Here is a 27,139-nt window from a genome sequence, read left to right as displayed (position 1 = left end):
CAGAAGGTGCTAAACACAGAAAACCAGAAATACACATGTGCACATGTGCACAAGCACACAGAGCATACATAATCCCATAACTAAAGGAAACACAATTGAAACATTTTCCTACTAGTGTCCCACCATCCACGCAGATGCTCAAGTCAAAACCCATAAGTCACCCTTGCTTCCATTCTCTCAATCCCAGCATCTAATCCATCAGCAGGTCCTATCTCCAAATAGCTGCCGAATCTGTTACATTCTGCAACTCCATGGTTACCACCATGGTCCAGACCTGCATCATCATCTCTTGCATTGACAAATGCAATTCTTTCCTAATTATCTCCCTCCTCCACACTTGCACCCACCCCAGGTACCCACCACATGACAGATACACCATGTGCCCACCAAACGACAGACATTGCCTGTATCCACCAAACTATGGTTTCACTTTCAATCTCTAATGCCATACATATTGACAGACAGAATCCAAATTAGCAAAGCTCTTCGGGGTCCTCCATAATTTTTATGTGTCTAAAGACTGAGAAGCTGGAAACTGCTGCCCTCCCCACCAAACCCTACTCTTGCCATCCACTTGGTCAGTATTCACCTGCTCAGATGGGACCTTAAACCTTAGATCGTACTCAGTAACTGAGTACTGACTCCTGTTCACTGCAGGGACACCTGAGCTGGGTCAGATCCAGATGTCTTCTTAATAACTTCATCCTTCTTCATCCCAGTTCTAGGCCTGGGGAGCTTAATGTGTGGTCTGGAAATCTTGGGCATGGGTTGGAAATGGACCATCAATGCCTGGGACCCCTTAGCTGTAATGGTGGGGAATAACTATTCCTATAGCCTTGGCCCCCTTTCACTTCTCTGGTCCTTTATCCTTTACCTCTGACCTCTATTTGTGGTTTCCCCCTCCCCTCTTACATCCTAGTGTGTCCTGTTTTCCTCATGTCCACAGTGTCTGACATCAACTTGAGTATCAGGCTGAATGTGTCACTCTGATGTTAAAGTAGCAGGTTTTCTCCTTGTCACTTTCTCACACTTTCTTCTTGGTTGGGAGCCATGTGGCAGCACCAGTTGCCCTGAGACTGGACGCTGCCCCATGGATACAAGCAAATCAGTTACTAATGCAACAACCTAATGAGGGAGAGATGGGGCTGGGGCCTGAAGAGGGTGTCAAGGTGGCCTCTGGAGTAGGTTCTCTTCTATGACCAGGGGGAAGAAGGGCCCATTTCTCTTCACGGGGTGCTGTGCTGTGGTATTAGAGATGGTTGGAGCTTCTCTACTTGGATCTGAGATGAAGGAATTGATCCTGGTGGCTGTGTTGGGCCCCTGCCCTGTGAAGGATCAGGCCACCCTCTAGCACCATGACTACCTGGGCCCCTGTGATCCCTGGGCAGATGAAGAGGGGGCTGTCGTCAGAACCCAGCCTGAAAAAGAGTTTCAGGGGTCCAGAGAAGGGCAAATGTGCCCAGGTCTATATGTGCAATCTATTTCTCATTTTATAGAAGGACAGCTCTCCAGCTTCGTAGTCTAGGAAGCTGCCCACCTAGAGAAGTTACACTGTCAGGGGGAGAATCTTCTCAAGAGAGGACAGGGCCTGGTACTGGTTTCCAATCATCTCCAAGGTTCAGAAGCCATTCTGAGGAACCAGTAGGGCCTCCCCTTTCCTCTCAACACTGTCTCTACAAACCTGCACAGCCCACACCAGCATAGTTTGACCTCCACATCCCAGTAATGTCTCCCTGAGAAGAAGCTCTCCAGGCCCAAGACACAAGGCTGACAGCTGAATCTCTCTGGATTGTCAGGCATGCTCTGACTGGAGGGCCCTCTCTCTCACTTCTCTGGTCTTCTGACAGGAAGAGCAAAGGATAAGTGGTGTCTGAGTCCAGGACCACATCAGCTGCAGAGGAAGATTCAGGTTTAGGTCTGGGGTCTCAGGAGACTGTGCCATTCCTGATATCCAGAGAGATCCCAGAAAGCTGGTAGGAGATCACTCATGTGGCGGCCTTTACCGCGAAGGAGCTTTGGTCCCAGAACTCAGGCAGATCACAGACTGTGAATGACTGAGGCTGCACCTGTATCTCTTGAGGGACAGGAGAGTTGCCTCAGGTAGAGGATAATTGGAGCTTTAGGAAATGTAGAAAGTTTAGCAGATGAGGTAGAATTAATAGCTCCCACATTCTCTCAACATTCTCAGATCTGCCCCCTTTTCTAATCAATACATATGATTTCTGGGACTCTCTGTAGTTAGAAACTTCCCCACCTGGCTTAAACCAGCAAAGACATCCTATCCCTCTCCCTGTAAAGCACTTAAGGCCAATTTCTCCCTACACAGGTACCTGGGGGGTAAACTGTCCCTTCATTGGTCCTCTGTGTTCCACCAGTTTAACCAGGTGATAACTTTTTAAAATGACTAACAAGGGCACGCTTCAAAGAGTTAAAATGGAGGATAATGTCCCCAAAAGTCAAGCTGCTGCCTGAGAATTGTGTATGGCAAGAGGCAGGGGGAGCTATTTCCATCCAGTTTTGCTTTAACAACATGGGTCTGAGTCTGCAGCTGTGACCTCTCTGGATATAGGAAATGCTTCAGACCCTGACATTCTGCAGACTCTCCCATCTGCAGTCATTATTACTTAGTCAATCTACATTTCCATTGTGTTAAAATGACTTTCTCCTTTTCCCAAGTTGATAGTCTGCTGTGACAATTTTTAAATTCAAACAAGGAAGGAGGAAAGGTCCCAGTGCCATGGTGTGTGGTGAAGCCTGGATTCTTTGGTGCTTTTGAGCAGAAGGCGACAAATCATAAAATGCAAAGTGCTCCTCAGGACCAGACAAGTGGATTCCCTGCTCTCCCATTTGCCCACCTCCCCTCCCCTCACAGGCTACACACAGAGCATCAGTGTTCTCTTGGAGCAGGAGGCATTTCTGGCACCTGTCTGTGCACCCACGAGACAGGCTTGGGGAAGCTTATTGCCTTTCTCACACGTGGCTCTTCAACTGTGCAGTCTATACCATTTCTCAGGTTATAAATAACTAAGCCAGTATTGTTTTGTTTTCAGTTAATCCAGGATCCACAGAGCAACAACTGCTAAAATGTAACCTATGGGAATGTCCACTCTGTATGGTAGACCTCTGTAATCATGGATTAAATTTTTCCAAAATAAAACTGTGGTGGGAACTAAGCCATAGAATTGATTAAGAGCTCTGGGAATTCCCTCACAGGGGAGCTGAGATCTAGCATTTTGTGGGACACTGACAGTGAACTGACCCCAGCCCACTGCTTCCCCTCAAACAGCCTTCGGCCCTGTTGTTCATCTCCTCTAATGTGTCCTGTTGGCTGGCTGGCTAGTGGAGAGAAACCTCAGGAAATGAGAGAATGTCAGAGGGGCTCATCAGCATGAAGAGGGTTCTTCTCCATCCTGCAATGGGACAGACAGAGATGTGAGTTTCATGAGATGGCTAACCAAGCAGAAGACAAATTGTGCCTGGAGTAGTTCAGGAAACACTAAACTTACACAATTCCTCTTGAAGTTGCTTTGAAAAAATAAACAGAAACAACTGAATGTCCTACATATAGGAACTAAGAGAATTTGAGTTGGTGTTAAATGGTTGACTGGCTCTTTCTATAAACACTCCTTGCCCAGCGAATTGTGAAAATACCAGAAATGATATAAGATCTGGGGCTGGAGATTATCAGAACTGATTTAGGTTTGCTTTTGTTCAACAATATAGTGCTCCATGTAGCCAGGTGAATGGATGCAACATTTGCAGAATGGAAGAAAGCAAGCTCTGAGGATTAATTCCTAGGACGTGAGAGTTCCAAGCCCTTGTTGTTGCCTCTATTTGCTTCCTCTTTCTGTTTCCCAGGCTTCTAGCTGTCAGAGGTGTGGCCTTTGGGTGACAGTGACTGCCTTTTTCACATTGACGTGAACCTACTCTTTTGACATGGCCGTGCACATATTCCTTTACCTTTTATGTGACATTCTTTCTCTTTTTTACATATTGTTTCCACACGTCATTATGTGCAATTTCTCTCTCTTCATTTTCAATCTCTTTTTCCCTTAAGTGAATCTCTTATTGCTGTGGAGTCTCTTGATAAGACAGATGCTCCCAATGCTGAAGAGGAGCAAAGTAGGCATAATGACAGCCAGGGCCACCATCCAGGGAGATTTGCTAAAAAGAAGAGATTCTGAAAAGGGAACCAGAAAAGGTCCATTTAGTGAGAAAAAGGAGACCTGGGATGAGGGCTCCCCTCAGGAATCATATCTAAAGAGCTCCCCAGATCCCTATCCTCCTGGCTTCTCTCTGAGAAACTCCAGATAGAGAAAGAGTCACCCCGCAGTGAGTACCAGGGATGGGGGCCCAGGAGACAAAAAACAGAAACACCTGGAGTCACCATGAGATGGACCAGGGTGAATAAAAGCTAACCAGCCATGCTGGATCACCACGGCCACCACCCTGGGACAAGCCACCATCTCTTCCTGTCTGTAATATCACAATACCCTCCTCCTGCTTCTGCCCACACCCTCTACAGTCTATCTTCAGCACAGCAGCCTAAGTGAGATCATGTTATTCCTTTTCTCAAAACCCTGCAGTGTTTCCTAACTCACTCACACTAAAACCAAAGTCTGTCTGTGGCCTACATTGCCCCATATGGTGTGGACCCATTGCCTCTCTGAATTCATGTCCTCCAACTCTCCCTACACTCAATCCATTTCAGACACATCTGCCTCTTGGGGGTTCCTTGAAACTGCCAGACACGGTCCTGCTTCAGGCCTTTTGCATATGCTGTTCCTGCTACCTGGCTTGCCCAGTCCTCAAATATCTGCACAGCTCATGTCTCGCTTGCCAACAGCCACCTTTCCCATGAAGTCTTCCCTGACCTTCCCATTTACATTACAACTTCCCCACACCCTAGCAATCAATATCACCTCCACGATTAATTTTTCTACAGTACTTATCACCATCTGATAAAATCCACAGTTTAATTAATGATTTCACTGCTTGTTTTAATTACTTCATTTATTGCTCTCTGCTGCTGTAGAATGTGTGCCCCATGAGGGCAGGGATCTTATTGTATTTTCTTCTGTGATTCATCTTTGCTTTGTGGAACAGTGCTTTGAACATATGTGATGCTTATTGAATGAATTTATGGATATCTGTAGATGGAGAATTTCCCTGCTTTGTCGTTTGGGAAATCCCACAGGCAGGAAGTGAGGAATTCATCAGGCAGCACCTCTAGGTATAGATAGACATCCATCCATATCACTCTCCATGTTTTATGACTGTTCTAAATGTTTAGAAATCTCTGCAGGTTCATGCGTCTTTCCCTCCTCAGAAAAAATAAATTGCTGCATGATAAAAACCATCACAACAACAACAAAAAACCCAATCAAATTTACCCTCAGAGAAGAGGCTCCTAATCACGTGTTTTGAGACTATTTGATTTTCCTCTTGTGACAAGAGAAGAGACTTCAGCTCAATTGCAGCCTCCAGTCCTTCAGGACCCAGGATCCTTCCATCAAACACCCCTACCTCCCAATCCCCACTCCAGCCTCCAATCTGTCTGTTGAGGATCCTGCCTCCACACAATGAGCCTCCAGAGGGCAGGGAGCTAACCTGGAATGAAAATCACAGTTTCCTTCTTCTGGCCAGGTAGGGTGTTATTGATGGAGCAGGACACATTCCTCACAGAGTGGTCCCTGATGCTCACAGCCATGGAGACCATGAAGAGGCTGTCTGTGTCCACAGTGTAAGCCTCCTCCAGGGCAGCCATGACCTCTGCCCAGGGATCCCTCTGTTCTGCTTGGGGCTCTGGCTACCACCCTACAGATGTGCACTCCAGCCAGATGCCCCCATCCTCAAGGAGCTTCATTTCAATGAGGGGCTTAGAGCCTAGGCCTGAGGAGAGAGATCAGGGCTCAGATAAAACAGTAATGGTGTCTTAGCCAAAGTGTCTTAGAAGATCAGCTCTTAATGGTGAGAACAAAGGAAGAGGGGAGAGAATAAGTGTCCAGCACTCAGAGAAACTGATTATGCATATTTCGTGCATTCCTGCATTACCCCTTCTGTGAAGGGAGAAAGGAAGGAAGGAAAGGAGGGCTAGAGAAAGGAAGGAAGAAGATAGGAAGGAAGAAAGAGGAGAAGAAGGATAGGAAGAAAACCTCGATGTTGGAGAACACCAGGAGACCAATATGCCAAGTAAATGGTGAGATCTCTAAGGAGAAAACATTACATCTCACTATTCTTTGTGCTCCAGTTACAGACTCCATCACAGTACCAAACATCTGCCTCCTGATAAATGTTTGTTGATTGATTCATTCAGCTAGAGATTTTAATTTTCTCAGTTCTCTGTGGTATGTCCACTCTGACCTGAAAAAAGCGGGTTGAGGATTTTACCTTTGGCCCTGGGAGTACTTCCCAGTAGCCTTGGCTTCCTGAAGCTCTAGGTTAATATGATAAGGACAGAAACATGCCAGGCTGGCAGAATCTTAAAAGAACTTTTTAACTTGTCTCTTTTCTCCTTGTGTAAGCTTCACATCACCCACAGTTATCTGATAATCATAAGGAGCTGTTGATTTTTAGGTTGGCGTGCAAAGCCAACCCTTACCCAAATTCAGAGATGTTTACCTTCCAGGGGCTCAGTCAGTTACTTGATTTTCTTGTACTCCCTTGACATCATCTACATATTAGTAAGATCAGGATGCTCCTGGATCCTCAAGATAACAATATCACCTCATCAATGTCAGCAGAGCAGCATTAAAAATCCTAAGAACCCAGACTTTTCCTAACTTATTCTGTTTAAAAGAATCTTTAATAAAAGACATACTTTGTGTGAGAGAGCTGCACATCTATGGTCCTGGGAGACTTCTCTTCCTTTAGCCATGTGTCCAGCCATCATCCAACCCTCTTTTAAGTAATTCCTTTGTTAAGTCTATCCAACAAACTCTACCAAAGGCAAATTAAAGCAATCATGTAAGACTTAATGCTTCCTGATAACTTGAGTTTTGCCAGAGGAAAGAAACAAAACGACTTGCATATTGAAAGTCTCACACACAAACTTGAAGTCAGATAAGACTCCAAATAAGGTGAGAAGTTGGAAAGAAATTCTACAAAATGTTCCTTGGGATTCCATAAGGGAAAGCAAGAGACATTAGACTTAAGGACGAAACTAAGTAGCCAGTTAAGCCAACAAAAAACAATGTCCAACAAGCAAACAATTCTACATCAACTCAATTCAGAGTGGGGCAGGGGGCCTCCAATCATAGCTGGTAGGAGACCCCATGTTTGTTACTCAGAAGGGCAACCTTGTATTTGATTAATACAAAATGTCATGAAAGGAGTGTTTCTCAACCTGATGTCCTGACTCTGTTCACAGCAACACTGCAGAGCTGACAGTGCTGGTGTGTGTGTGGCAGGAACCCTCTACTCTTTTCCTGTAAACATGACCCTGGCCTGACCTGCCCCACTCAGAATTCACTTGTTGTAGAATTGTCTGTTTGTTTGATATTGATGTTTCCTCCCACCATGGCCAGGATTGGATCAGCTGGCCTCATGACAGTCAAATGGTCTATTCAACAAAGGATTAGAATCAGACGGGGGCCCCAGCCATCATATATCTAAGGCAAGAAAGGACGTGCATATTCCAGGGCACAGACAGATTCCTAATATATTCTTTCAGGCATATTCTTTCTGAGGCCACAGGGGCTTCCTGGGTTGAGGATTCTGGGAGCCAGTAGCTGTGGCTGGTCAGCAGCAATAGATACCTAGGAGGAGTGTCTACTGAGGCTGCTAATGCTTCCTGAACAAACATTGTAAAGCAGACACTGAGCGCCCCCTACTGACCCTGTGCTCACAGAGGGTTTCATCCATATCCCATCACAGTGCCTGGAGTGTGGTGTAAACTTGGGCTGTCCAAAATGATAGCCTTTAGCTAGTGGCAATGGAAATATAAAATACACACACTTTTGAAAATTTAGAATAAAAGCATATTAAATATCTCATTGTTAACATTTTACATTAATTAAAGTTTAAATAATATAATTTTGGTCATTTGAAGTTCAAGAAAACATATTATTAAAATTTATTTCATACGTTTCTATGTTACTTTTTAAAAGCATAGTTACTAAAGTACTTAAAATTGTGTATGTAGCTGGCCTTTGTGGCTCTCATTTCATTTCCATCTGACTACTGGTATAAATTCAATGAGCATGTGCAGAAGGAAAGGATGAGTGCACGCAACTGCAGCACTTCTTCAGACTGCAGTGTTTTGCAGACTGAAGTGCTCAATTTTCCTTTCTGAGAAGCTGATAGGAGCTAGTGGCATGGACCCTACCTGAGACCAGTGCAAACAAGCTGAGGAGGTGGAAGAAGAGACGGGCATCCGGCAGGTAGAAATGCAGGGAAGCAGCTGGCTCCACAAGCACCAAAGATGAGTCACCCAGGAGGGGCAGGGACCAGAGACCTAGGGGCACAGACAGAGAAATCAGCCAAGGAGACTTGTCACTAGTTCTGATCTAGGTCAAACTTTCCTTTAACTCGTGTTGGGATCATCAGCGCCCCAAATTTTGGTCTTGTGCAGCCGCCTTTCTCTCCGGGTTCAGGTTTCTCCGGATAGATTGATTCATTAAACATTCCATGGAATAAGACAACCACACAAAGATGAGGGAGGCAGTTTTCTGCCCTCCTCCACTCACTTCTCTGGCCAGAGTGGAATTTCTTCAGTCGTCACTTAGTATTCTTCCATACCCTTCCTCCCCTCCCTTACTCCTCCCCGGAAATCAGACTTTGAGGTCTGAGGTAAAGCCAGTGGTGGAGAGCCTCTTCTCCAGGAAGCTTCCCTTCTCTGGGGGACCCCGCCTTTCCCCAGTCAGGTTCCCTTCCTCCACTTACGGCCCCACCCACACCCCAGAGCTGTAGAGCTTCCCCTCCCTTTTGTACCTTCTAGATTAACTTCTTGGGTTTCTTTTCTCCCCTGACACTCAAATGATGATTTTCTTCTTCTCCCTCTCCTCTTTAACCCGTTCATGAGGCACAGTCACAACCAGAAAACAAACTGTCTGGAAAGCAGAGAAGACAATTTTCTTAATCTCCCATTAGTCACTGTGTGCGGGGCTGTGGGACCAGAAACCTAGTGCACTTTCCAACCACAAAGTCCAAATATTTCCAATGAGTGATTTGGAGGTCAGGATTGGACTGGCTGTGGGTCAGCAGCCAATAGTATCCCTGAGCCAGGTTTCTCACCAGTTACTTGGGTAAAATACAGAAAACCCCTTTAAGAATTCAAATCTCATAGTTGAGAATAGCCTTTTGAGAGGATCTGGCCTTTCTATTGCTTTTTCTATTTTCAGAAGCAACATACAATTCATTGTTTTTGTAAAACATTGAGATTCCCCACAGATTGTGGTTTTGCTGCCAACAAGGAGGAGAAGTCTCTGTGTGTAGAAGTGCGTATGGAGTAGAGGATGGGGTTGGCAGGTGGGGAGGTGATGAGGGAAACATAAGCTACCCTCTTTCCAGAGACAGAGGAATCTTGTTCAAATTTATCTGCTTGTGGCGGGCAGTGGAGACATAAGGGGGAACACAGGGAGAGGTTAGAGGGGTAGAGAATGAAGCAAGACAGCAGCTGCAGTAGTAGACTGTAGACCTTGTCATTCATTCAAAAACTATGGAGGGAGAGATGCTGAGGATAGTGCAGAGGCAAAACCCCTTTCTCTCAGGAAGGTGGTATTCTCATAGGGGCAGGAAGATGGCAGCAAACAAAGACTTTCTTGTTGGGCTTCATCCTCTGCCAGTAGATGGACCTGTTGACTTCAACACCCCCCTACACCCACACAATGCTCCCCTCCCATGCCCCACAGACCCCAATCAGGCCACTGTATAGTCCTGAGACACATTTCTCACATCTCCCTCAAGAGCTTAATTGCTTCCCCTGGGGGCCTCCAATTCCTTTCTGATTCAACTCAAAACTGTGCAATTAGCACACTAGCAAAGGCTCCACAGTTTCCTACCATGACTGGGTTGCTCTAGGAAAGGAACCAGAGGGTGGGTGGTGAGAGTCTAAGAGCCTGGCCTACCTACAGCCTCTATCGGAAGAAAATAAGACCCAGGGGTTCTGGGGAAGTTTGTGCCAGAAGTACCCAGTGAAGCCAGGCCTCAAATCCCTGTGGTAGCTGACCTGAGCCAGAAGGAAGTACATGTGTTCTCAGCATGAGGAGGACCCATTGCACATGAGACAGCTCAGCAGGAAACCAGCTCCAAGTGGAGTGTGCCACTACAGATCATGACAACCTGACCCAATCATTCTCTGAGCAGGAGAGGAATAAACCTAGTGGGTGTGTTCTTTCCTTGGAGTCACCTCAAACTGTGGATTCTTTCCAGGTGAGGCTAAGACATCTTGGTGCACAAAAGATATTCCTACTCTGTCTTGTTCAAATTTCAAATTACTGGACTCATGGAATCAATGAGCATAGGAAAATGGTTGTGCTAAGTTTCTAATTTTCAGGGCTTTAGCAATAGTACCCAGTACATCTGCCTTGTCACAAGAGAACAAATTTCACAGACTATACAGCACAAATAAAACTGGACCCCAAATTCACTGGAACAAAGGACAGGAAAGTTGCCCAAACTCTCTCTGTCTTGAGCCCTTCACTCTGCACATCTGCTTTGGTCTAATTCCTCTGTAGATCACCTTCCTTTTGCTTCTCTAGACCACACTGTGGATGGGAAATGCCTTCCTGCAGCTTTCATCCATGCCTGCTATTAAGCAGGTATAACTGGTTGCATATCACTGAGCCATTCAGTGAAAATATCCAAGATATTCCCTCTGGCTTAGTCTGGGTCAGGTGTCCATCCCAGGTCCAGTCCATGTCAGAGGGCAGAGGGGCCATGTTACATGGACATGTATTAGAAAGCAGAATGGCACACTGCTAAATGGATGGGGGTGGAGGGAGGGCAGACAGGTTTTAGCAGGCATTCAGTATATTCTCAGAGGCAGAACATTGTAAACAAATGCTGTTGATGCCCAACCCCATAGCCCTTTGGTCCGTGTCAGGTAGATAGTTTCCTTTAAGGTAACAATTTCCAGGTGCTTACTTTTATTCTTCTCCCCCTGAGAGTTTTCTCCATCAGCAATGACATTTGCTCCTTTGCATATACCATGCCCAACCTGGAAGTTCAGGGGAGTTAACACCCAAGGGATAACCTTAATCCAATGGAGGATGGGAGATGTTTTGAAACAATGGCCCAGCCTCTCCATCACTGCTAGGTGGATTCTGAGGCATAGCCTACAATTTCACATGGTTTCTCAGAGTGTCCTGACCAGGACTGAGCCCAGTTGCCCACAAGATAACCAACTAATTAACCTACCATCTATCCCATTTTTCAGTTAGTTGGCTCTTCTCCTTTTATTTTTTTACCAAACTTTAGTTTCCTGGGATCACTTCCCAAATAGACTACGTGAACCCAAGTCCTTGACTGAGAGTCAGATTTTGGGGAATCCAAACTAATGGATTCCCATTCAGCACACATTGTATCCAAGAGTGAGAATTATCTTTTCTGGAGAAGTACACTCTGACTATATACCCAAGTCTAGCAAGCAAATAAAGAGCTACAGGTAAAAGTACCAAAAATTCACAGAAATCTCCAATCATGGAGGCCACTTGTATATAAACGGGCCTAGCAGGATGGAGGCCTCCTCCTCCTTCAGAGTGAGGGAGGCTGTGACTGTGATAAGTGTAGTAGGCTAAATAGGCCACACCATCATCTCTGCAACATGTGAATATGATACATTACATGGCAAAAGGAATCTTATAGATTCAATTAAGGTTTTGGATGTTAAAGTAGGGAGATTATCCTGGAATTTCAGGAAAATTATCTTGGAGTATCTGAATGGACTCAGTCTAATCTCATGAGTTCTTACCAGCAGAAGAATGAAATAGATTTAATGGAAGAAGCTGCAGGAGAGATTCAGACAGTGAGAGGGACTCAAGCTGCCATTGCTGTTTTGAAGATGGAGGAAGAGGGCCACAAACCAAGGAAGGTGGCAGCCTCTAGAAGCTGAGAATAGCCCTCAGCTGACAGCAAGGAATGGCAACCTCATCCTATGACTGCAAGAAAATGAATTATGCCAACAGCGTATGAGCAAGTAAACAGATTCCTCCCTAGGGCCCCCAGACAGCACAAGGCCTGCAGACACCTTGATTTTAGCCCAGTGAGACCGATGTTGGACTTCTGACCTGAAGAAATGTGAGATGATTTGTTTATCTTGTTTCAGATCCTGAAACTTGTGGTAATTTATTACGAGAGCAATAGAAAACTAACACAAGAAGGATTTTGTGCAAATGTTACAATGAAGTAAACTGTGACACTGTGGTGAGTAAACTGTAGGGGCTTAAAATCTAGAAAAGCTCAGTGGAAGACTGAAGATTATTAACAAATTTATTCACCAAATGTAACTTGACAACCACATGCCAGATAGAGGGGATACAGTGGTGAACAATAACAGTGATGATAATGAAAAGAAGCCTTCCTCCAGCATCCATCAGTTGACAGGAACATCCATTAACATCAATGAATGATCAGGGGTGGAAATTTCCCCTGCCTGGAGATGGATTCTACAGTGTGATAAAAATACCACTGAACTTTATCCAGCTGCCTTCCTCCCAAATTCTTATCCCACACACAATCTTTAGGTGTTAAGTTAGGCTTCTTGGAGAACTTTTTAGCAGGAGGATTGGTTCTGGCTCAATGATCATGCATCACATTGAGAGAGTGGGTACACATGTGCCCATTATTAGTTAAGAGTTTGGCCTCTAGTCCCTTCACATCCTGTATGATGCGGTCCCTGTGAATTCATTCTCTGGACCACGTCACTTTGCAGACAATCCAGTGAAGTACTGGACCTATGGCTCTGACAATCAACCTTGAAGGAACCAAGTGGGGTGTGGTCTCTGTAGTCACCTACAGTGACCCTTAACATGGGGTGTCATGGAAAGGGAACCTCAGGGCTGCACATGTTTCCCTCACCATGGGGGCAATATGGCTAGAAAGGAACAACAGGCTAGTGGGTGGGGAAGGAGCAGGGCCTAACTTCTCCCAGCAGCACAGCTTTCTGTATGAATTATGTAAATTACTTAACTTGGCCCTGCCTCAGTTTCCACATTCTCAAAATGAGACTACTTCACGGGGTTGTTGTGAGGATTAAATGAGTGAAATTCACTTAAAGCATTTAGCACAGCACCCAGTACATGTTCTCTGTAATGTCAGTTATTGTTGTTCCTATCCCAGCTGTTGTTCACTTGCTGAGTCACCTTTAGAAAATTGATTCAATTTTCTGTACACCAATTTCCTTATCTATATAGTGGAAACAATAAAGTGGCATCAAACTCTACTGTCATATGGCATAAGGAATTGATATTAGTGAAGTGCTTCACACAGAGTGTGCATTTAAGTATTTTATTGTTGTGATGTGTTGCTGCTAAGGATGAGGCCCTCAGTTTCAGGCTGGGCAGGGGGAAGCAAGGATGTTACCTCAGCCTGAGGGTCCCCAATCCCATCAGCAGGGCCTGGAGTCACTTGGGTCTCCAGGGAAAGGTCAGATCTTAAGTCAGTGACAGGGGAATTCCCTACTCCTGTCAGTGCTGGGCAAATGGTCAACGGGGTGTGATCCCATCCGAGAAGTCTGAAAATAGGGTACAGAGGCCCGGAGAATGAGGTGTGTGGGAAGGTGTAGATACAAGATCCATCCATGGCATTGTAGAATGAGACCTCACCAGTCTCATAGTCCAGGAAAACCCCTACTCTTTGAAGAGGGTTGACAATTGTCAAGTAGGTCCGGGGGTCAGTGAGCGCACAATAGTCATTACTCTCAGACAGCCCCAGAATCCAGAATCCACTATAGGGTGCTATATAAACCCAGTCTTTCCCTCTCAACATTCTCCCTACACACCCCGACATACCACTCTTTTCTGTGCCCCACCTCCACCTCCCAGAAATGCCTCCCCGATGTGAAGCTCTTGCAGCCAAGCACGCAATAAAGCATATAAAATCTCTTAGGGTTGAATTGCAGAGGCCGTCGTGTGTCTGCCCATTTCAGGCTCCTCTGATCCTCAGAAATAAGCAGGTTGGGGTTGGCTGTGTCCGGATCCAGAATCACATCCTCTGCAGAAAGTAGGAGGATGGACCTTGGGGTCAGCCTTTGTTCCCAGACGTCAGAGCCTCAGCCTTCAAGACCTGGGTGTGACTGAGGAGGTCTAAGTGCAGAGCCAGATGTCCCCAGCCTGCCCTGAATGTGACCCTCTCAGCAACACCAAAGAAACTCCCAGGCGTCCTAGTTCAGTGGATAAGAGTGCTGCCTAACCTGAAATCTCCATTGGCTCCTTCCTTCCATCTTTCTCCTACTTTCCTCCCCAAAATGACTATGCCCACCTATTGTTTGTATTCACATAGATTTACATTTCAGTCTTTGCTCTACCACTCATGAGCTGAATGACCTTTCTTTTTATGCTGTCTCTTTTCTCCATAGTCTCAAGCTAAACAATATCTTTGAGCCTCAATTTCCTTAACTGAAAAATGGGGATAAAAATAATAATAAGTAGGGTAGAAAAAAGACAATACATGTTTTATAGTAGCCCAGGGCCAGGCATGGAGGAAGTGCCTGATGTTATAATAGCTCCATGCCTTTTCTGTGCTAGAGGCCATGGTGGGGACTTTCTGTGCTCCCAGACATACTCTCCTCCTTTCTCTACCCTCTTCTGGGCCCCAGGAATCTGTCCTTTATGAACAACATCACTGGGCTCCCTTGCCCCTGGTTACCTGTTGGGATTGGCCAATGGAGGTACTAGCTGAAGATCATGAGGCGAAAGAAAGAAAAGAGAGGCACAGCGTTTATTTCCTCCACTTCCTCCCTGCCAACATCAGAGGCTGATGCTCTAACAAAGGCCTGACTCCTCTCAGACAGCCCTGTCCTTGAGCTACAGCTTCCTCTGGGCTCCAGTAACTGCTCCCTCTCCCTATTCCTTCAAGCCTAGGGGTGGTGACAGCCTCCTGCTATTGTGAGCCCTGGGGCTCTTCACCCTACCTTGTTGGTTTCCCTTAACCCCAATCCCACCTTAGTAAAGGATTCCTCTGCTAAACCTTCTTCAACCACCCAGATTGAACATGCCATCTCTTTCTTGTTGGTTTTTGACCAATACACATTAATTATCTCATTTAGTCTTTACCTCAACTCTCACATAATAAGAATTATGATCACCACTTAAAAATGAAGAAACTAAATTACAGAAACATTAAGTAACTTGGGGACACACAGCGGCAGGAGGCGGCATAGGAAGCTTGGGAAAAGCAAAGATCTTTGTGCATTGCCTTCTCTGCTTGGTCATTCCACATCCTCACTCTCCCTGCAGGATTAGGTCACTCTGCCTCTCCTTCCCTCAGTCTACCCTTTACGCTCCTTCCTTCCCTTGAAGATCTGTGGAACTCAGGAGAGCAATCCTCCCTGGTTCTCTGGGCTCTCAGCAGGAAGGCCCTGGAGATGGGCACACCTTTGAGACCAGGACCTCAAGTCACCCACCTGGAACTCTCCCAGTCATGGAGATTTTTCCTCCCAGAGTCTCAAGAGTTGGAGAAGAAAAAGGGAATATGTTCCCTCAGGTTGTTGTCCTAGGGAACACACAGTGATTCACTCACCAGGTTGGAAGAGGGCCATCTTCCATTCTGAAAAGCAGGAGACGTAGATAAAGAAAGGGCATTATTTCTGTTCTTACCCCATCCCTTCTCCTGACTAAGCCTTTTCTCCCTCATTTTCTTCAGTCTCTTGCGATGTCCAGCTTCCTTTATCTATAGCTCTGCCAGATCAGCCATACAACCTCTCAAAAATGGTGGACTTCCTTCCCTCCATCATGCTGGGGCTGCAGGTGCCATGGCCAGCCTTTGCTAGGGTGTGAGCATGTGTGCCAGCAGGTTAAGGGGTGGCTGAAAACAGCCAGACACTGTATGTGAAAGGTCTTCTATGGCTCCAGAAAAGCAGTGTTGGTATTCCTCATAGAAAAGGAGCCTCTGGAGTAGATCTGATTATTCCTACTGGAAATGACAATGGGTCACATAGCAGAGAAATGATTTACATGCTTAGTGCACATTTTCCACAAAACTCAGAGAACATCAGGGTCACTCACCAGCATAGGCCTGAGACTTCTCTCTACCTACAATGGAAGAAAGGTAGAGATGTCACCTGAACAATGTCATTTCTGGGTTGTTTCCTTTCTGTTCTTTTGCATCCATCTAATCATTCATTTTGACTCACATCCCCACTCTTCCTACCTTCTCCCTCTACCTGTTCAATTCTCTCCTTTCCTCCTAAATATCAAGTCTGAGAACATCAATTGCATGCTGAGAATACCAGAGGCACCATGTAAGTGCTTTCCCAGCTGAAGCCTGATGAATCTATTTTGTATGTATCTACACCCCGATTCATGGGCATAGGTGTCACTGTGTGCACATGTGACTGTATACATGTACTAGAATCCATCTATCTCAGGCTGTATTATGTCCTGCCTACTTCTGAGAAGAACTGAGCAACTTAATGAAGAAATTTCAGATACTGCTTTTTAAAAAGCAGTTCTAATAAACCTATGAGAACTGAGCCACTGTGGCCATTCCTTTTTTAAAATGCACTTTTCTCTCTCCTTCTTCTCTGATTTTCTCATTCTTTTAAATCTTACATTCTTTGTTTTCTTCTCAGCAGCCTACAGATTATGTAAAGCAACTAGGGAGGTTCCCAGCATGGGGAAGGCACTTCATCTAGAGAATTCCATCTCCACCCTCTTTTTTTCCTTTCCAGTGCACTCCCAGATATTCTGAGGTGACTGCTGGACTGAAGAGTCTGTGGACCCCTCCTGGAGAGAGATTGAAGGCTCTTTTCTCCATTGAAAAAATAAGACTTCTCTGTGCTTCCCTCTGATCAGCCACCCTTCTTTCTTCCCCTCCCTGAATGGGTCAGGAATATTTCTGAGCCCTGGGCAGTTTTAGAGGCAAGCACAAAGGCTGGGACATATCCCAGTAGACAGTGTTAGATGGGAATTCAGAAAAAGTGTCAGAGCCACTCACCAGCCATTAGCAGGAACTCTCTCTTCTCTGCAACGGAAGAAATGTGAAGAGTCATTAGGACACTTAAACCAGGGGTACCAAGACATGTGTGGGTCCCTGGGGAATTGGAACTTACTGAATTCATACAGGAGCTTCTCTGGAAAATAAGCAGGAAAAAAATTTACTGTTATGGTGATGGAGTAGAAAGAACCTCTGGAGCATAAACCTCACTAATGACCCAGAGCAGAAGTGGGTGTGCGGTGTGGGGAGCGGGTGGTGTCCTTGGGCTCCCTCCCCTAAGCCAGGGCCTTAGGTTCCCTCCCTGGTCAGATACCTCTTGCCCTTCGTTCCTCCTTCTTTTCTGCTTGCTCTCTCTCTATCATCTTCTGCTGTCGCCACAGGAAGTAACCGGCCCCTGTGAGAAGCAGCAGCAAGACAGGCAGGGTCCCAGCCAAAGCTCCTATCCAGGGCCTGGCCCTCCAGAAGAAGGGGTCTGCAATGGAATGGAGTGTTAGCCTCTCACCCCCAGGGCTGGTATCACAGAGTCGATCTCATGACAGTAAATGATCCTTCTCTTCCTAAAGTCTCAGGGATCTTCAGATAAGACTTCAGTAAACTCTTACAATAACATAATGTTATTACTTGCTTCGAACTATCTGCTTCACACACGTGAATATGAGTTAGTTGAACATGAAAATCATATTTTTTCTAATTTAATTTTTCAATAGGTTTCATTTACATGGTGAAAATATTAAACAAATTAAAAAGCTGTCTAGTTTCCCATCCACACCCTCCTCCCTCCCCCCATTTATTAGCCTCTCATTAGTCAGCTTAATATGGGGGTTAAGAATAGGAACTTTGGAGCTGGCTGGCCTGCATTCAAATTCTGGCTCCTCCACTTGACTGGCAGTGTGATCTTGGACCAATTACTTAACTGCTCTCTTCCTGGTGTCCTAATATGTAACATGGGGTAACAACAGTACCTAATTCATAAGGTTAAAAGATTAAAATAATGCTTATAAAATGCCTGACACATAGTCAGTGCTATGCAAGTGTGTATTAAATTTTAAAAATATAAACATATTTTTATTTTTTTCTCTTTTACACCTAAGATAGCATTCTATACAAACTGCTCTGCATCTGGCTTTTTCTGTTCATCTTGGAGATCCTGAAAAATTAATACAGAGAGAATGTCTGTGTTTTCTTTCACAGTTGTGCAATATTCCATTGCATAAAAGTTCCCTGTTGATGGACATTTGCATAGTTTCTAATTTTTTGCTATTAAAATTTATGCTGTAAGAAATAAACTTTTACATGTGTGATTTCATAAAAATTCTGTCTGTAAGATAAATTTTCAGAAGTGGAATTTTTGGATCAATGAATAAGTAGTTTGGATAAATTCTAGTATATTGCCCCCAGTAGAAGTTGGCTAATTTAGACCAAAAATATACCAACAAATGTCTAAGAGTGACTGTCTTCCGACAATCCTGCCATCAGAATGTATGATCTGCCACCTCAGGTTTTTTTGTTTTATTTTTTGCCAGTGTTGCAAGTGGAAAATGTTTGTTTCTTCTTCTTCTTCTTCTTTTTGGGTGTGGAAGATTGGTCCTGAGCTAAGATCTGCTGCCAATCTTCCACTTTTTGCCTGAGGAAGATTGTCCTTGAGCTAACATCTGTGCCCACCTTCCTCCGTTTTGTGTGTGGGATGCTGCCACAGCATGGCTTGATGAGTGGTGTGTAGGTCTTTGCTCAGGGTCTGAATCTGGGAATCCAGGGCCACCAAAGCCGAGTGTGTGAACTTAACCACTACACCACTGGGCCAGCCCCTGGAAAGTGTTTTAGTACACATTCCTCTATTGAGTGAGATTGGACATCGTCTCATGTATTACTGCCTTTTCTGTGAACTTCTTTCATTTTTCTACTGCGTTGTTTTATATTTTAAGCAGATTAGCTCTTTCTCTCAGATGTTAGTGGCACATATTTTTTCCCCATTTTGTCATTTGTTTGCTTAAGGGTCTGATCTTTACCATTTTCCCCCAATTCCCACCTCCTGCCACAGTTTCTGGCACACAGGAAATACTCATGAAGTATTTGTGATATAAACAGCTGTATGGGGAAATGAAACATACCTGGAGTAAGAAGAAGGCTCTGGATCCTGCTCTGTGCCTTATAGTCACTGCAGAGACCCAAGTCAACCACAGAGAATCACACATCCTTTGTCTTTCAGTAGCCACAGCCCAGCACAGTATACCTGAGGCTCAGCAGGGTACTGACCTGCAATGGAAATCCCTGTGGCCTTTTCCTTGCTGAGGAGGGGATTTCTGATGATACAGGATACCCCATCTTCAGAGCTGTCTTTCACGATCACAGATGCTGTGACTGCAAACAAGCCAGCTCCATCTTCAACCAAAGATGCTGCCACAGCTGGCATGTCCTCTCCCTTGGGATCTATCCATTGTATTTGGGGCTGAGGATACCAGCCAGTGGACATGCACTCCAGATGGATCCCTCCATCCTCATAAGCCTTCATTTCAATGTGAGGATCAGAACCCAGCTCTGTGGAAAGATAAATGAGTTTGAATTCTTCTGAGCCTACTGTATCAATTACAGGCCAAAAAGGAATTGGACGGCACACTCACATTAGATAATCCTGGAGGGATTTCATTAAGGAGCTGTTTACAGACGCATGGTGATGGTAAGGGGAAAACTACATGGGATGGAGCAACACTCCAGAGCCAGTAACAGTGGAGCTGTTACCACGAACCCCTGTACCCAAATAGAGGCAGAGAGGAAGCTGTCCTGAAGACCTACAAGAAGAGAGTCTTGTAGAGAGGGCTTTCTTAAGAGGAGGTCTGATCTTCAGGAAGGGAATGCAGCCAGCTAGATGTGGTCCTGTGGGGAGAAAGCTAGGGGGATAAGTACCTTGACCTCTCTCTCCTCTCTCCTTCCTTCCATCTTCTGCTATAGCTCCCCATTGACCAAACCCAGTCAGAAACTACAGGGCAAGAGAGTGCCCTGAGAAAGAGAAATGAAACCCTTGACATCTGGACATTGACCTGCACTCTGTGTTCTCCTGTTGAACATAAGCAGTTTCATGGAACATCAATATCAAATAAGGGCACTTTGCCACTATGATGGGTCAAGACAAAGACAAGATCATTCAGCAATTGTGTTTGAACATAGAGAAATACCATGAACACTGTCCAAACCAATCATGACCAAACATTTCCCTATCCTGACCATGAGTGACTGCTGCTCCTTGACCAATTTCAACTTTAGCCTCATTCTAGTCTTCATCTTAGATAAGATTCATTGAGACACCCAACCACAGAATCACATCCCCCACCTTCCTGATAGCATTCAATCCAGAGCAAAGTCCCACTTCCATAAACCCTTCCCAAACTCCCATTACACAAGCAAAAATTCTATACCAAGTCTTCTTTAATAGCCTCTGACTGAGACACCCCACAGTTCCCACATGGCGTGCATTCTCCCTGCCTGCAACAATACATACATATAATATATAATACAACAATAATACATATAACTTGGTCAACTCTAGGCATATTCCCGGGGGCCTTCGGTGGGAGAACATTGGCAGCACAGATGCTATCCTACAGGTCTGCCTCCCAGGGCCCAGAGGAGCATGAACCTGGAGGGAGCACAGAAGCTATCTGGAACACAACTGAACCCAAACAAATGCGTGCCATCACTGAGGAGATATTTTCTTATCCTTCCTGTCCCCGACCTTCCACTTCCCTGCTTAGGCCCTGCTGACCAGCATGGCAGAGTTTTTACTTGATACCTTAGGGTACAGGAGTGATTCTTCCTAGAGGAAAAACTGTGTCTTTCCCAAGGGCCTCAGAGAAACAAAGAGGGAAGGCAGTGGAGGCAGATACTAGTGACTAGTCAGGATGCTCTGAGGTGGATTTGGAGCATGAAATATTCATGTGCCTCCCTCGGAACCACAGAGGAAAGAGCTCAGAACAAAACCTGGAGGCTCACCTGCAACCTCCAGCTCCACCATGGCTTTTTCATAGAAGTTGTCACCTTGGAAATAACACTGGTAGTTTCCAGTGTCAGAAGGTCTGACGCCGTGAATTCGGAGAGTAGCCTTCCCTTCAGTGATGCCATCTCTTAAAATCGAAGTTCTCCCTCGATACTCTGCCATCTGTTGGTCTTCTATTTCCTTTCCATTTGCATACTCGTATACTACCTGTGTAAGGCTGGATCTCACCCACATCAGCTCCATGTTCTCTGCGCTCATCTTTGGGTACACATGACAGGGCAGATCAACGTCTTCACCCACCATGGCCAGGATGGGCCCAGGGGGTCCAATCACAGCAAACTGAGCTGGTCATTAAAAGGAGAAGCTCCATCAGAGGGATTGGGCCATGAGGGTAAGGGAGGTGGGCCTCAGGTAGAGAGGGTGAGGTACAAAAAACCTAGAGAGAAATAGGATCCTAACAGAAGTACAATTTATCTTAATAACATGCACACCTTCTGTTTTGGATGGGACTTCCAGGTATGAGAAGTTGTCAGAGGCTCTGACTGGGCACTAACAGGTAATTGTCTGCTTCAGATACATCAAAGCAGAATTTTCCCTACCTGAGCAAGGGGTAAGCAGCTGGACCAAGATGAGGCAGGCAAGGAGGTCGAGCAGAGGGAAGTCTATGGAACTTGCCATTTTCATTTGTGCTGCAGAGAAATGCCAGACAGAGTCAGACAGAAACTACGACCTGAAAGAAGATCATGAATTCCACATCAAACCTCCACCTCCCCAGGGTTGTCTCAGGGTGAAAGACACAGTCACTAGTGTGGTGACTCAAGATCCTCTTCTGCCAAAATGTCTGCTTGGGAATCTCTTAACCTTTGAGTTCAACATGAAAATCATCCATAAAGATATGTAATGTTAAGTGTACAAACATTTAATATTATGTGTAATATAATGTTATGTATCTAAGGTTGAATGTACATATGTTATCCCTAACCCATGAGGAAATCCTTGGCTCTACTGTCCAAATATGTTCAAAATCCTTCCACTTTCCCATACATCCTCTGCTACAGTCCAATCCAAGCCTCTATCTTCTCACTCTGATGGATGCAGGATCCTCCTCTCTGGGTCCCCTAATTCTACCTGTGTCCTCTACAGTCTATGGTCAACACAACAGCCAGAATGTTCCTTGAGTCACATCATGTCACTCCTCTGCTCAGCATCTTCCAGTGGCTCCCATTTCACTTAGGGTAGATGCTGAAGTCCTTACAATAGCCCACATGGCCCTCCAGGCCCTGCATTTCTCACTTCGTCTCCCCTACTGTCCTCGTCTGTTCCAACCACACTGCCCTTCTTGCTGGAGTTTGAACTCACCAGGACAGAGGACCCCGGCCCTCACTCTTCCCTCTACCTGGAACCCTCTTCCCTCAGATATCCACAAGGCTCATTCCCTCACCTCCTTCAAGCCTTTCCTCTAAAATTGGTTCCTCTGAGAATGTCTCTGACCTCAGGATTATGGCAAACTTTTCCCATCCCCCTGATCCTGCCCTCTTTTCCCCATTGAATTCTCATCATCTAACATATCAGGTGTTTACTGTCTGTTTCCACCTGCTGGAATGGAAGCTCCACAAAGAAAGGATATTGATCAATTTTGTTTCCTGATGTGTAACAACCCTGTACAACAGTGTGTGGCTCACATGGGACTCTCAGTAATATTTGTTGAATGAGTGAATGGATGAGGAGTAATATATTAACCCATCAATACTCACTAGCATTTTAAATAGGTTAAAAGGATCAGATTAAATGGTTGTCATCCAACAGGAGGGAGGTGGAGTCTTGTGAAGACAAGAGTCTGCCATTAGAATGACATGCTGTTTTAGTCTGGCTTAGGGAGCAGTGCGCAGCCTCATATGCTGCCACTGGGACTTGCCTATGTTAATGTATTTATTCCTACTTTTCAATGAAGTGGTTTCAAGGAGCAAGCTTGTCCTGGATATGCATGGAAGAGTGTTAGCACTCGTTGTGCCTCAGTGCTCTCTTTTCACAATTGTTTTTTGGAGAAGAAATATCCCTGAGAAGGAAATTATTCATTTCCTGTCTTCCTTTCCTCAGGTGTTCACCAATGCTCCTTAGCAGATGGCCTCTGGGCTCACCAGCAATGGATAAGTTCCCTGGTCTTAGTCTTTCCATTGCTGGAGGAATGTCTTTCAAGGAAGAGACAAAAGAGCTGGCATTTGCAAATAAGGGGCAAATATGTCAGACCAGGAGCATACAGAAGCCCAGCAAAGCTCATGCCTCTACGAAGTGCTGAGGTTCTCATAACTCAGAAGTAGGCCTCCTGTAACTCCCCACCCCCTGTCCAGTGCCCCCAACTGTATCTTGGCTCAGAAAAGCACCTCTACTATCTTTTAGGCATGATCAGTGGCAGCACTGTGAACATTTGTGATAAGGGAAGTGTGGGGCCCTTGCCAGCTGGCAAGGCTGGATTTTATTTGGAGTTCTAGCTTGGCTTCCATCCTAACATTCGCAGATTTGGCTACTTCCCTAGATAGTGGAGAGCCTGAGAGTAGGCCTCAGAAGATTACTCAGAGACAGGACTGAGATCTCTGGACATCGCTCTTCCCTTCTCCCTAGTCTTCTCCCATCATGTATCCTCTTCTTCCCTGAAGACGTCAGGTGGAATGGGTTGCTGATGAATGACTTGAGGGTATGCTCTTCTCTGGAGCAACACTGTGGACTCCTCTGAGCCTCAACCCATGGCCATCACTAAGTTCGAATCAGGACTCCATAAGACTCTGGTTGAGATCGAGGCAGACTCCTTGGTGGAGGTTCTGGACTTAGGCTGAACCAACCACTTCTGAATCCCAAGGCTAATGAACGGGAGAGCTAGGAATAAGACCAGATCTCACCCATCTTTTCATTAATTCATTCAACAAATATTTACTGAGCACACACTATGTGCCAGGCCCACTATGTGTCAGGTGTAGGAACAAAACAGGATGGAAACTAAGTAATGGCTCTATGGTTCACAGGCTGTGTGATCTCAGTCATGTGACAATACCTGTTTAAACTTCAGTAACTCATGAAGCAATGTGAAATATAAACTTTAGAATGTGTATAATTCGTCCAGCAATTCCATTCCCATATATCTGTTCCAGCAAAACCCTTGCACGTGTCCAGAGAGAAGCATGTATAAGGATGGAAGTGCAGCTTTATATTTATGACTGAAAAAGGGGTCAGAAACCTAAAAGGTCACTGATAGGAAACTGTTTAGTTGATAGCTCATCCCTATGAAGGAATTTAATGAGGCAGTTAAGACTAAGTTATAGTCACTAACCCAGACAGTTGAGACATATTAAGTGAACAAAAAACACACTGTAATGATTCTACTTAAAACAAAGCAAAGTTATAAATTTGTATATACATGTTTATATAACCGCCTTAAGAAAGGTCTAAAAGGATACATGCTACACTGAGAATTGAGGATTGAGTGAAAGATATTTTTGTCTTTGACACTGTACTGTGAAAGAATGTTTTAAATTCAAAAAGTTTTCACATATAATTTAACACTTAATAACTGTTACAAGTTATTATAGTGACTGTAACATATTACTTTTTCAGAAAATAACAACTCCTCCAAAACAAACTAGCATGAGGCCCCAAGTCATGGCACCTGCCAGTCCGGGAACTTCCGTGGGACAAGGGAGCAGAAGTCTGTGCAGCTGGCACTCCTTCAGACCCTTGTCTGAAACCTGGACACACGCTCAGACAAAATATTGCCTTTCAGTCCATCCTCCCCTCTTCAAACTGTTCTCTATGCTGCTAGAGAGAGGACAATATTAGTATTATTATTATAGGTACAATTACTCTGTTTTTCTCAGAGTGGGTAATATGCTTTACTTTTTAATATGTTTATTATTTTTTGGTCCTAATTATAAAACCTATTGATAATGGAGAAAAATATAAAATAATAAAATTTAAATAATCTCTAATGGTAATCATATACCTCACATCATAAGAATGTAAATGTTTCTGGAAGTATTTTGGCCGTATATATATACCAAATACCTTGGAAATGTTTCATCCTTTGACCCAGAAATTCCACTTGTAGGAATTACTCTTAAAGTCGGAAAATCAGGTGTTAACACAATGATTTATGTTTAAGGCTGTTCATGAAAGTAAAATCTATGATAGCAAAATGTAGATACAATTTAAATTTTGTTACAATCATAAATAAAAGCTTTTTATTAAAATTATACAATTATAAATAAAAGCTCTTTATTAAAATTATAAATAATTATATATATATTTTATATATACATTTATTATATATATTAATGTATTTTATATATTATATATAACAATTATAAATGAAAACTCTTTTTGAAAAGAGCTAATGGCTGTACAGAAATCCTTTCAGGTTGGGACACTGTGTCGTTTTGATGAGGATTTTAGGCCGGTTAATTTTAAAACTGCAGATGAGAAGCAGGCTCAGGGGAGCAGAGTTTGCTTGCCCTTTGAGAGACATTTGCATTTGTGAAGGAAATCTCTATGCCTCCCCTTCTGCACCGGGAGGAAGGGGGGATGGCCTTATCTCTGGAAATTCTTAATGGGGAAGGCAAGGACTTAAGTTGGTTACTGTCTGGCAACCTCATGTAACTGATTTAGTGTGGTGGCTTCTGGCCTTTATTTAATCCGATTTGATTATTATCTAAAAGTTGTGGGACCACCGAATGGCCAGATCCCACCTGCACTGATACCATTTTAACTTTTTTACATGTTCTTTCCTTTGTCTTGTAAAGAGATGGCTCACATACCTATGCCTTAAATTTAGCCTTACTCTCCACCCATGTTCGCAGCAGCAGCAGCGGGGGCAGCAGCAGTGGCTCCTCATGCCCATGGGTCCTGTCCCCACTCAGCAGCCTGACTGCCCATGGGTCCTGTCCCCATGCCAGCAGCAGCAGCTCTGACTTCCCATGGGTCCTGTCCCCATGCCAGCAGCAGCAGCTCTGACTTCCCATGGGTCCTGCCCCCATGCTATTCCACACTATTCTCTAAATAAAAGAGCACTACCACCAGATCTTGAGAGTCCAAGAAATCTTTCTTTCGACTCCTCGGCTCACTGACCCCGCATCAGTTTCGCCATGCTCCAGCAGTTATATATGTATATGTATGCTGTATTTGGAGGTTGGTTCAGATTTTTCTGTATTACAAATAATTCTGTAAGGAACATCTTTACATATAAATCTTTAGGGCACATCTCATTTTAGAATCAGTACACTCCCAGAGATGACCAGGAGAGATTCTAAGAGTCCATCGTTCCTTTCTGACTACAGTAAGTTCCTAAGAACCTGTAGTTGGCAAATTTCTTCATTTACGTTGCTTCTTTCCCATCCAATTTCCCAATGCAGGTCCCTACATTTTGCACTGCCTCCTGCCCACACCCCCTATCCCCTCACCACACACACCAGCACCAACCCCCTTTCTCTGGGTGAGGACTTACCTGCATTCACTCTCAGGTTTTTAGCCTCTCTCCTTCCAGGGCCTGTGGCCCTGGCCTTTACCAATTTCCCCCACTTACCCCTTGGCATTCCCATCTGAAAATCACAGCCCACAGAGTGAAGGTAATCAGTAGTTCTGCATTATAGTTAACACACTGCTCTGGAAGAAAGGGAAGAGAAAGAAAGGCTGCTCACTGTGACAAACAGTAACAGAGTCACTCTCTGGAAGAATTAGTTTTTGATTGGCTCAGAGAGGTGTTTCTCATCAGTTGCTGGGCAGGCAACAGTGAGGAATGTAGAATGAAAACTGAAACTGTACTGGATTGTACAGAATGAAGAAAAATTCCAGCCCTAATCCCCTCACTGTTTGTGTCTGTCTGTGTTTACCTATTTGAAGCATTCATGTGTATGTTTGTGTGTAGTCAGTATTTCACTATATACACCTGTTTTGTCTTTTATACCATAATAGATTATCAGCAGAACTAAGCAGAAGAATTATAAGATTTTAATGTGTAAAGAGAGGAAGACATGCATTAATTACAGTGTCTCTGTGGTCATTTGCTAACATCTG

At 44.6% G+C, this 27,139-nt stretch overlaps 2 pseudogenes; both read right to left on the bottom strand.

The window, feature by feature from the left end:
• Positions 1-1,270: 1,270 nt before the first annotated feature.
• Positions 1,271-11,248, bottom strand: LOC103567162 (butyrophilin subfamily 2 member A2-like; annotated as a pseudogene).
• Positions 11,249-12,415: 1,167 nt separating this feature from the next.
• Positions 12,416-26,781, bottom strand: LOC103543429 (butyrophilin subfamily 3 member A3-like; annotated as a pseudogene).
• Positions 26,782-27,139: the final 358 nt, after the last annotated feature.

The sequence above is a fragment of the Equus przewalskii genome, chromosome 19 (genome assembly GCF_037783145.1).
Source record: "Equus przewalskii isolate Varuska chromosome 19, EquPr2, whole genome shotgun sequence".
In the NCBI taxonomy this organism is placed as follows: domain Eukaryota; kingdom Metazoa; phylum Chordata; class Mammalia; order Perissodactyla; family Equidae; genus Equus; species Equus przewalskii.
The sequence above is the reverse complement of the archived record's forward strand: the minus strand, read 5'-3'. Positions and strand labels throughout refer to the sequence as shown.